Genomic DNA, 13,071 nt, shown 5'->3' on the forward strand with positions numbered 1-13,071 from the left:
GTTGGGGCGGAAATGAGTGTTTAAATAGGGTGCAAACCCTTGAAATTTAGGGTTTCAACAGACAACGGTGACTCGCCGAGTCGCCAACTTAAACGTACCCCCGGACCGCGTCCCTACTCGGCAAGTCGGCCTACAACTCGCCGAGTTCAAGGCTAAAATGACAAATACTTAGATAAATTTTACGTACCAGGAACCAGGTGCTACAAATCTCCCCCCACTTATTTTAGACTTCGTCCTCGAAGTTTGCCGCTCGATCCTGAAACAGCTCGGGGTAATGCTCCATAATTTCTTCCACCGACTCCCAAGTCCATTCCGAACCCTTGCGGTGCTGCCATTGCACTTTCACTAACTCCACCCTCTTGTTCCTTAGATCGTTCGACTTCCGGTCGAGGATTGCGACTGGGCGCTCAATGTAATTCAGGCTGTCATCAACCTGAATATCCTCTAATGGCACTACTGCTGAATCATCCACAAGGCACTTCCGCAGCTGGGAGACATGGAAGGTGCTGTGGATCTGGTTGAGCTCGGCTGGCAGATCCAGCCGATATGCCACCTTGCCCACCCGGGCTACAACCTTGAATGGTCCGATGAACCTCGGGCCCAACTTGCCCCGCTTCCTGAATCGAATGGCGCCTTTCCAAGGCGACACCTTCAGGAGAACCATATCCCCAACCTGGAACTCCAGGTCAGATCGACACTTGTCGGCGTAACTCTTCTGCCGACTCTGCGCAGTCTGAAGCCTGCTCCGAACCTGCTAGATTTTCTCGGTCGTCTTGAGCACCACCTTGATTCTCCCCATGACCCTCTGGCCAACTTCATCCCAGCATATCGGGGTCCTGCACCTCTGACCGTACAACATCTCGAATGGGGGACGGTCAATACTCACGTGGTAGCTGTTGTTGTACGAGAACTCAGCCAAGGGAAGATAGGTATCCCAGCTACCACCGAAATCTAACACGCATGCCCGCAACATATCCTCCAAGGTCTGGATGGTCCTCTCACTCTAACCATCCGTCTGCGGGTGAAAGGCGGTGCTAAAATGCAGACAAGTGCCCAACTCATCATGAAACCTCTTCCAAAACCTGGAAGTGAACCACACATCTCGATCCGATATCACTGACACTGGCACCCCGTGCCGCATCACTATCCCCCTGGTATAGATATCGGCCAACTTTTCGGCCGAGATACTTTCCAGAATCGGAATAAAATGGCCGTTCGTGGGAGCTTCGTGACAAAATCCATCGTAATATCCTCCCATTTCCATAACGGGATGTCCAACGGCTGCATCTTGCCGTGCGGTCTCTGATGCTCGGCCTTGACCTTCCGGCAGGTCAAACACCGCTCGACGTACCACGCCACATCCCGCTTCATGCAGGGCCACCAATAGTCTAGGCGAAGATCCCGATACATCTTCGTCGCCCTTGGATGAATAGAAAATCGGGATTTGTGCGCCTCCTCCATCAAGATCTGGCGCACGCCTCCATGATACGGCACCCACACCCTACGGTGTAGTGTCAATAACCCCCGACTATCATAATCGAAGGAGGTGACTTGTCCCATTACACGCTCACTCTTCCGATGCTCCTCCTTCATAGCCTCCTGTTGAGCCTCCCGAATCTGCTCCAATAGGGGAGTCACTACAGTCATCCTCATGCAAACATCCCTGATCGGCAGCGCCTTGCGGCTAAGCGCATCGGCCACCACATTGGCCTTCCCCGGGTGGTAAAGGATCTCGCAATCATAATCCTTCACCACGTCCAACCACCGCCGCTGCCTCATATTCAGATGCGGCTGATCCATGAGGTACCTTAAACTCTTGTGGTCCGTGTAAATGGTACAACGAACCTCGTAAAGGTAATGCCGCCAAATCTTGAGGGAGAAGACCACCGCCCCCAACTCTAAATCGTGCGTCGGGTAGTTCGCCTCGTGAGGCTTCAGCTGCCTCGAGGCATAAGCAATGACATGCCCCCTCTACATCAACACTGCGCCTAAAGCTGAGATCGACGCATCGCAAAATACCACAAAATCCTCTACGCCCTCGGGCAGGGCTAAGATCGGCGCCTCGCACAATCTCTGCCTCAGAGTCTCGAACGCTGCCTGCTGCTCAGGCCCCCACCGAAAGATCACGGCTTTCCTAGTCAACCGTGTTAGGGGTACGGCTATCTTGGAGAAATCCTGAATGAACCTCCGATAGTAGCCTGCCAATCCTAGGAAACTCCGAATCTCGGATGGAGACTTCGGAACCTCCCATCTCATCACTGCCTCCACCTTGGCCGGGTCTACTGAAATCCCGTTCTGATTGACGAGGTGCCCAAGAAACTGCACCTCGCGCAACCAAAACTCACATTTGGAGAACTTGGCGTACAAGCTCTCCCTCCTCAGGGTCTCCAATACCTCTCTCAGATGCTCCTCATGCTCTTTCTGAGTCTGTGAATAAACCAAGATGTCATCAATGAAAACTATCACAGACCGATCCAACATCGGTCTGCACACGCGGTTCATGAGGTCCATGAACACGGCAGGAGCATTGGTGAGCCCAAACAGCATCACCACGAACTCATAATGGCCATAACGCGTTCGAAACACGGTCTTCTGAATATCCTCCTCTCTAACCCTCATCTGATGATAGCCTGAACGCAAATCGATCTTGGAGAACCAAGATGCTCCCTATAACTGATCAAAGAGGTCATCAATCCTCGGGAGTGGTTAACGGTTCTTCACCGTTACCTTATTCAGCTCCCGGTAGTCTATACACATCCAGTGCGACCCATCCTTCTTCCTCACAAACAGGATCGGGGCTCCCCAGGGTGAACTGCTCGGATGAATAAATCCCTTGTCTAGCAGCTCCTGTAGCTGCGTAGACAACTCCTGCATCTCGGGAGGAGCCAACCGATAGGGTGCCTTGGCTATTGGAGCCGCACCAGGAACTAGGTTGATCTTGAACTCTACCTGACGCTCCGGAGGTATTCCGGGAAGCTCCTCCGGGAACCCATCAGCATAGTCTCGCACCACTGGAACCTCGCTCACCGTCGCGTTACCCGTCTCCCGGGTATCCATAACATACGCAACATACCCCACACAACCCTGCTGGAGGTAGCGCCTAGCCCTCGCTGCTGAACATACTACAGGTTCACGCTGTGGCCTCTCGCCGTGGATCACCAACTCTCCCCCACTCGGGGTCCTGATCCGCACTAGCTGCTGTGCGCAATCTATCACTGCCCCATTAGGGCTCAACCAATCCATGCCTATAATTACCTTGTTCCCCCGCAACGGGATGGGAACTAAATCCACCAAATAGCGCTCCTCGAAAAGCCTCAGGACACAATCCCTTAATACTGATGACACTCGCACCGATCGATCGTTGGCGATCTCTACCTCTAAAGGGCAATCCAACATGCCTGAAGACTCAGTAAACCTCTTGCTAAGCGTAAGGGAAACAAATGATCGGGTGGCACCTGAATCGAACAACACCTGGACAGGAATACAGTTCACATGGAACGATCCTAATGCATATACACAGAGCACATATGAATAACATAACATCATAAAAATAAAGTAGAGGGAAAGAATCATACCCGTCACCACATCGGGTGCGGCGCGTGCCTCCTCTGCCATCAGCTGGAATGCCCGGCTCCTCACCACTAGAGCCTCTGCCTTGCCCTGCCGGCCATCTGTAATCCGCAGGGTAGCTGGAGCCAACACCCTAACCGGCACTGATGCTGTCAACTGAGGGAAATTGGCCTTCTTGTGGCCCCTCTGGTTGCAGTGAAAACACAACAACTCCGATGTCTGAATAGCCGAAGCAGGAGTAGTACAATCCCTGCTAAAGTGCCCTGCCTTTCCGTACTTGTAGCAGCCTTCTGATCCCATCCTACATGCTCCCTCATGCGTCTTGCCGCATTTCCCGCAGCGGCCCGACCCTCCTTGGCCTTTCGGCCTCCCATCTAATCCCCTGGGCTTCTTCCCTGAAGCCCCAACCACCTGTCCCGCCTCTGCTTTCCTCTTCCGAATGTGCTCCAAATCAATCTCCCTTTCCCTCGCCCTGGCAAGCATGGAATCCAGGGTAGGGCAATCTGAAAAGCTAACATGCTCCCGGATGTCAGCCCGTAGCATGTCATGATAACAGGTCCTCCTCATATCCTCATCACCCGCATACTGGGGCACCAACAATGCCTTCTCCTGGAACTTGGCGGTGATCTCCACCACAGTCTCTGTCGTCTGCCTCATGTCCAAGAACTCCCTGGCCAGCTGCTGAAGCTCGACAGCTGGCGCGAACTCCGCCCTGAACCTGGTCACAAAGTCCAACCAAGTCATAGCCTCGACAGCCGAGACTCCCAATGAGTCTCCCACGGACTCCCACCAATCCCTAGCTCGATCTCGTAAACACCCTGCTGCGAACCTCACCTTCGACCCCTCAGGACAGAAGCTAATCATCTATGCATACTCAATGTCGGCAATCCATCGTCTGGCAGCTATGGGGTCCTTCGCCCCGTGAAAATCCGGCGCACTACTGCCCCGAAAGTCCTTAAAGGACAGCGTGAGAGATCCCGACTGGCCAGATGACATGTCGCTCCTGAATGCCCGAAGGCGATCCTCCATCAACTCCAATATCCCTTTCTTGATCGACCCGAAGATGATGAGGGTCGACTCAAGGATGCCTCTGGTGATCTCAGACGCGATGAACTCGCGTAGCCCCTCATCCATTGGCTCGGAACCAGATCCCGAACCTGATCCCTCTCCTGCACTGCCAACTGCTGGCCTCGAACGTAGTACCACCATTCTGAAATACAAAGGAAATGACAATTGTTAGTGATACTGATACCTCTGGAGGGATCATAATTACTACAAGTTCCCTGGTCTTATCTTGGTATTCCTCGATTCGAGTACGGATCCTCTGCTTTCAGTAGTACGGGCCCATACTACCTTCCACATCTATCCGTACCTTCTCCAAGGACTGCCTTGACTCCACCAGGTCCCTTTCACTACCACTGATCTCTGCTACTCCTATCCTAGGCTTACCCTAGGAAACCTCTGACTTCACCCAACCTAGTCCTCAACTGCTGAAGGCCTCTTGGTGATGCCAATTAGTCATTAGCTGAATACAATCACATGTGACGAAGCTCGAATAATCCTTCGAGTAAGGGACTCATCCCTACCACGGTTAGGACTCAAATAAGAGCTACGCAATAGGGTCAAATCCAACACTCTGAGATTATTCAACCCTGATCACATGTGACTTTATCGTATTCACCTAACAGCTAACTCCCATCACTTCAAAGCCCACATAGCACAAAGCAAACAACATTTGGACATAAAGGAAACAATTTCAAGCAATCCTATCCTCTTAGAGAGAAACTGAACTAGCATACAATGTTAAACTCGCACTATCAGGCATAACCTAAATAGACCATCCTAATGCTGTCTACTCAATTCTAGCATGCAACTTTTCACACACTGAAGCACATAAAGCAGGCACATAAGGCATCACTCCTAGATCCTTAGTCCTATTCTAGCATGCTGTTCTACTGAAACTGATAAGCATAACATAAACTTGTATGGGTACTTTGGGGAATACTTACTTGAGCTTGGCCGGTCACGCACATCACACACTTCGTTCATTCTTAGAACCCTTTACTAGCTTTTAGAAAACATTTTCTTTTTCCAAAATCTTTTGATCCCTCGATTTGAGTTCAAACACCCCCAAAGGTGTGTTCGAATCTCTCAAACCAGGGCTCTGATACCAACTTGTAACATCCCAAAAATATGAGCCAAAAATTTCGTTTTTAAACATGTACTTAGCAAAACATTTAGAAATTTAACAACCATTTCATTTCACAAAGATGTTGCATGTCAGAAAACATTGTCATAATCACAAAATGTCAGAGTACAATCTCCCAGGTAGATGTCATAATGCGGAATATAAGCAGGTGTGTGTGTGATGTACCGCTACCGCGCCAGCTCTTTCCCCTTCGACGAAGAGGTACCTGAAACCAAAACTGAAAACTGTAAGCACGAAGCTTAGTGAGTTCCCCCATAATACCTCATACCATGCAGGCATACAACATACAACTAGGAGATACGGGCCTTGCCCACAGTCATGAAGATACGGGCCTTGCCCACACTCCGCTAGCCGAGAGATACGGGCCTCGCCCACACTCCACTATCTGGGAGGTACGGGCCTCGCCCACACTCCACTCTCGGAGAGATACGGGCCTTGCCCACACGGGCCTTGCCCACACTCAGCCGCTAACCCATAATATACAAGTATTACATAGACAACAAGTATAGACCACTCTATCATACTGGCACATATCATAATCAACTCAACCAAGAGATACGGGCTCGACCCACACTCTAGTACTAACATCTCGTCTATATGGGCCGGCCTTGGTGCCTTAGACCCATTCCTACTGAAAGGAAACTCACCTCAAAGTAACTGTCGATCTGCGTGGGAACTGACTGCCTGCTGCTACTGCCGCTCCAGAGATCTTCCGGCTATAATTCCCACAAAACCCTTAGTCAAATACTGCTAACCGATTTCAGGGTAAATTGACCATTTACCCTTTCAAATCAAGAGTCAAGTCACAGTCAACTGCCAGTTGACCAGACTCGCAGAGTTGGCTAGCCAACTCGTCGAGTCCCTTTCCCTTAGCCTGTCCATAAGTCCATCTCTACTCGTCGAGTTAAGCGTAGACTCGACGAGTTTTCCTTCTATACCCAAGGCCAATATTCCTTCATCCAACTCGTCGAGTTGTATGAACAACTCGCCGAGTTCATCTTCATCCGAAGAACACTCTAAGCTGTGACTCGCTGAGTTGTATGAACAACTCGCCGAGTTGTTCTTGAGACAAGAAGATTTCCATGAACTCGCCGAGTCATGACATTGACTCGCCGAGTGACTTCATGAGTGAGTCTGGCTTCCGACCCACTGAGTCATACCCTATGACTCACCACTCCAACTCGCAACACAAAAAGGGGGAACAACCCGGGGACTCGCGACCCGACTCGCCGAGTCTGCCTCATGCAAAAACTATACACGCAATTTTGCTTGAATCCAGTCCATGCCATTCATAGATCTGGGTTCCTAGGGCCTGGTTTACACGTAAAGTTTCCAACTTTATGTGTAGATAACCACCAATGAAGGTTTTAGGGCTCAAAGTGCACCAAAAGGGGTAGATCTAGGACTTTCATGCAATAAGACTCCATAAAGGCCGTAGATCCAAGCTCCAGGGACTAAATCATGCCTAGATCTAAAGGCTAACAACTTATTACAACCCATCAAGTACAAACAAGCTTGAAGAAATGCTCAAAAAGGACTTTCATGAAGCTATTAGGGACTACAAGCTTGAAAACAGAGGGGAAACGAACTATACCTCAAGGAAAACGTTGAGATGACACAAAAATGCTTGGCCTCCTTCTCCTCTTCTTGATCTACTCTTCTTTCTCCTCAAAAAACTTCAAGAACACACAAAAACATTTTAATCTCACAAGGAATAAGGGTAGCACGAGGTTGGGAGCTCTGAGGGTGAATGGGGGCGAGGTTGGGGCGGAAATGAGTGTTTAAATAGGGTGCAAACCTTTGAAATTTAGGGTTTCAATAGACAGCGGTGACTCGCCGAGTCCAGAATATGGACTCGCCGAGTCGCCAACTTAAACGTACCCCCAGACCGCGTCCCTACTCGGCGAGTCAGACCTACAACTCGCCGAGTTCAAGGCTAAAATGACAAATACTTAGATAAATTTACGTACCAGGAACCAGGTGCTACAAATGGCTTCAACATTCAGGTTCTCCAGCAAAGCTACCCTTCTCCCTTGTCTTGCAGCGTAACTAGTGTCTTTCATTAGTTTCAACTCATACTTGAAATTGTTGAAGGCATTCTTGTAGTGTGGTGTCAGCTCATCATCAATCCACTTGAAGTATTTACAGTCTCAACTGCCATCTCCACCTATAAACAAACATACCAACGAAATATTCAGTCACACACACCATAAGCTCGTTCCACTATCAACTTAATCGAGAACAGTAAACCCTAAAATCAACATTATCCCCATTGTTTGATAAACCCTAATTCCACAATCTTGACAACACATTTAAAGAATATGATGCTTACCAAAGAGTCAACGCAATTGCGAAATCTACGAGCTGAATTCTTATCTGGCATCGACATCCTTTCTACGCTTAACTTTGGATGACGACAAGCACACAGGACGTTGTCACGATTCCTAGTAGCGACAACAGTGTGGTTATCATATGATGATCCAGATGAGTATGCCATCGAAGGAAAATCAAATCGATTCTTAAGGGTTCGTGACCTAAAAACTAAATTTTATAAACTGGAAATGATCTTGAATATCCCGTCTTCATTTAGGGCACTCTAAATAGCTTATTAATGAAGCTGATCTGTCACCTACCAACTATGTATCTACGTGGACAAGATTGCCCACCTATGCAATAACTAAATGGATAACCGACAATTGTGTGTAAATTTTACGGTAAAGGGTATGAGAGACAGACAATTTTCGAGTTTGAAGGTCCATAAAGACCAAAGAAAAAGAATATTGGTCTTTTAAAACCTAATGTAAAAGTTAGATGGGCCTGTATGACAAAAGCTATATATATATATATATATATATATATATATATATATATATATATATATAAATATATATATATATAGGAAAGGGTTATATGGAAAATAAACAATTAGGGCAACACATGTTGAAACCAATGAAAACATGACAACACATCATTTTGGAATAACTACATAAATAACTTCCATAGTAGATTGCTTATGAATAAAGAAATGGACACGTGTCACTTGATCATTGGTTCCAGTATATGTTGCCCTAATTGTTCATTTTCCATTGAACCTAACCCTATATATATATATATATATATATAGGGAGAGAGAAAGATCACAAATCAACCAAAAAAATGCATTACATTGTTAAAATTTAATGGAGTAAATAAAATCAACCCAACCCGAACCGAACCCAAAATTAACGGGTTGGTTTGAGATTTTCAATCTATTTAAGTTAATTGGGTCAACACGTCTAACTCATTTAATTAAATAGGTTGGGTTGGGTTAAAATTATCAACTTATTTTAAACCCACCAACCCGATTAACTTTAATATATGCTTAATTTAATATTTAATTGAATATTATCATGTATTAATCAAAGTATTAATTTATAAATTAAAATGTTGTAAATGCCTTTTAAAAAAAATGTAATCTTAATTCTCATCTTTTTTTCTTATCCCCCAAAATCCTAGTCACTCTCGAAATCCCATTGAAATTAAATATTTTTTATGTTATTTGATCAATTTATTCAAATTTATAAATTTTGATTGTGTTTTTATTATACTTTGAAATTTTATTTATGTTTGAAACTAGTCTATATAGTATAATCTTTAGTTAATGTGTTTAAGTTTTTGATCTTAAATAAGTAACCCAAGTTTAACTCATTTATTTAATAGGTTTGATCGAGGACTACATAAATGAGTCATCCCGGTGGCAACTCATTTATCTATAAGGTCGGGTTGGGTTGGAAATATCAACCCATTTAAATAAATAGGTTGGGTTGCGTTGATATTTTTCAACCCAATTAATAAATTGGTTGAACCCGAACTCAACCTAATCGAACCACACCATACTCACCCCTACTTAATCTACACTACTGCTTCAACAGCTTAGGCAGAGGAACAATTTTACCCTACCAAAACATTCTACGAAGCTTTTGAGTGTTGCTGATTTCATGACCAACCTCTAGGTTTGCAAATAATAATTTGGAACATATACAATAAGCTTATTATGCATTTGAAAGAGCATGTAGTTCAGAGAAATTAAGGACGTAAACATGATAGGAATTAGAATTTCGATAAAGAAGGTCTAAATAAAAACAAAAGCATTAATTAACTATTTTGGTTTTCATAGATCATAATACAACTCTTACTCGTAGCCTGATATAGTTTTAAGTAGAGCTTTTGCTGCAAAGCTTAACTTCTCATGTGTGCATATATTGTAAAGCTCTGCGTTCTTGTCATCTAGCTTACCTTTCTGCGCATCTGGGTTGTCATCTAGCCACTCGACTACATTCTCAATCTGATGTTCTAAGTCTATCATGTCTTCCACACTAGTCCCCATCTTTATAAGGCTCAATCGAACATTGTAATCCTTTAATTTGGCAGTTAGATTATATACACGGTCCTCCAGAGTTTTATACACTATAACCCTTATCATGTGTTCTTTATCCTCAAATTTATGCCGTTCAGCGTCTTTAATCATCTTGTCAATCTCCACCTTTGACAAATTACCGGTGTCAGTTATCTTGATAGCGCTGTTTATGCCAGTTGTTGTTTCTCTGGCTGAGACACTTAATATCCCACACGCATCTATCTCATAACAAACAGTGATCTCAACTTCCTCCTTACGAGCAGGTGGAATGCCATGTAACTCAAGCGTGCCCAAGAGAAAGTTTTATGTTTCCTTGATTCTCTCACCTTGATATACAGGTATACGTGCAGAAGTTTGATAGTCGTAAACTGTAGAGAAGATATCTTCCTTCTTAATTGATATTGGTGAATATTTTGGAATTAACACAGACATAGTCTTTCCCACAATACCAACACCAAGTGATAAAGGAGTGACATCAACAAGCTGCATACCCAGCACAGCTTCGTCACCTATGCCACTTAAGTTTGCAGCAAGAATTCCAGCACCATGGGCAACAGCCTCATCCGGGTTCATCTTTTGACAAAGTGACTTTCCATTGAAGAACTCTTGCAACAATTGTTGTACCTTAGGAATCCTAGTGGATCTCCCAACAAGTACTACTTCATCAATGCTCTTTTTTTTCCATATTCACATCTTTCAAACACATTTCCACAGGTTCCATGCACTTCCTAAATAAGTCCATGTTATGTTGTAAATCAAACTAAAAGACGCGCAAGGAAACCGACAAACAATATTGTGAATTATATGTCGATTAGTTGTGAATAATAAATTCAATTATTATTATTATATTTACCAAGTTTCATCCAGAAACCAGATCTATCCTTCTCGATTAGATCTGGTTATAAGAAAGGTAGAAGAAGACTGTCCTGTTATTGGACGAATTAAACACAAGACAGAAAAATAAAACCGACCTGTTGATTGCTGACTTGATCTTGAAGCAACTGCACGGATCAGATTCCTGTCCTTAAAGGTTTTTACTTCGCTTCTACTGGCTGTAAGCAACAGAGTAAAACCCCAGGATTTAATGCAGCTTGATCGATATTCTAACAACACTGGAAATCGACAAACACAAAGCGACTACTCGGAAACTAGAAAAAACGCAGAGAGAGGGAGAGAGCTTTCAGATTTTCGTGTATGTCAATGCGGCTCCTAGGGAGCTGTATTTATAGGTATTGTAACCCTAGAAGGCATCAAACGGGCCCCAGAAACCCTAGGGCGACAGCTTGCTCTCCAAGCAAGCCGTCTCCTGTTCCTTATAGAATACCCTGACTTGGCCTCCACGAAGTCAACGCGAAGTCAACGGCGATCAACCATTTGACTGGATCGGTCAAACCGGCTTGACCTGAACTCGTCAAAAATAAAAGCTCCTCAGCTCCCAGCGACCGATGCGTCGTGCGCCTAAATCACGCCATTTCGCGCACTCGTGGCGTCGGCTAGTGCTTGGCTAGGCGCGCGCGGGCTTGGCCCATTCCTTTGATCCACTAAAGCCTTTGAAGGCTTACCAAGGGAATAGACTTATAAACCCTCAAAAGTTTCTTCTCCCCACCAATGTGGGATACAAAGGAAATTGCCAACTTGCAATTCCTTTATATATAAAATTCCAACATGTTAACCATCTCAAACTTTGCACGAGTAAACTTTGAAGAAAAATCAATACCATTAACCAAGCTATCAATGTCAATCGTAGTCTGATAAGCTGTCGACACAATCCTCTTTGCCCTCTCGCATTGAACCCTCAACCTACCCAAAGCTCTTACATTGTTGCTAATGTCTTCTTTATGCTTTTTCTTAAATTCTCGGACAAAGTGATCCACCATCCGGTTATCAAAGTCCCCACCACCTAAGTGTGTGTCACCACCTGTTGCTTTAACTTGGACGTGTCCATGTCCATCAATCGTGAGAAGGGAAACATCAAAAGTGCCACCACCCAAGTCAAAAACCAGTACATTTTTCTTTTCACCAAGACGACATCTCTTTTCTAGACTATAAGCAATTGCAGCCGCAGTGGGTTCATTAACCATGCACATAACCTCAAGTCCAGCTACTTTTGCAGCATCCTTTGTTGATTGGCGTTGAGAACCATTGAAATGAGCTGGAACAGTGATCACTGCCTTCTCAACAGCTGACCCAAGAAATGTCTCAGCAACCCCTTTCATCTTCGCTAAAATCATGGAAGAAATTTCTTCAGCCGAAAACTCCTCTTCACCCTTGTATGTAACTATAACTTTTGGCTTGTCGCCACTTCCAGCCACAACTTCATGTCTTTCTGGACTAGTTCATCACTTACTCTTCTTCCAATCAATCGCTTAACATCTGCTATTTAATCCAGCAAAAACATGACTTGTTTTTATCTAAGTAAATGAAAAAAAATAAAATAAAACGAATTAATCTGTAAGAAAAAACTAAAAAAATATCTGACCGAAGATGGTGTTAATGGGGTTATAGGCGGCCTGGTTCTTAGCAGCGTCCCCAACCAAGCGTTCAGTGTCGTTGAAGACAACAAATGAGGGAGTTGTCCGATTTCCTTGATCGTTGACAATTATCTCAACGTGGTTGTGCTGCCAAACAGCTACACATGAGTATGTTGTTCCAAGATCGATACCAATGGATGGATTATTACCACTTGTAGACATCTTTTAAAAAAATATACTAATAGTACACAATATAATGCAAGGTTTATTTTACAACTTTAATCTTCAGAATTTATACTTAAATCTTCCCGTGAATGTACACATCAAAAGTCGCAACTAGTTCTTGGTATCTGGAAATTTCTTATTTGGCGACGTATCGACTTTCAATTAAAATGGGAAAAGCAATTTGACCCTTAGGATTCTGT

The 13,071-nt window shown here is 44.8% G+C and overlaps 1 pseudogene; it reads right to left on the bottom strand.

The window, feature by feature from the left end:
• Nucleotides 1-9,950: 9,950 nt before the first annotated feature.
• On the bottom strand, nucleotides 9,951-12,868 carry LOC145099385 (heat shock cognate 70 kDa protein-like; annotated as a pseudogene).
• Nucleotides 12,869-13,071: the final 203 nt, after the last annotated feature.

This window comes from Lactuca serriola, chromosome 4 (assembly GCF_051521515.1).
Source record: "Lactuca serriola cultivar US96UC23 chromosome 4, Lser_US96UC23_V15, whole genome shotgun sequence".
NCBI lineage: Eukaryota > Viridiplantae > Streptophyta > Magnoliopsida > Asterales > Asteraceae > Lactuca > Lactuca serriola.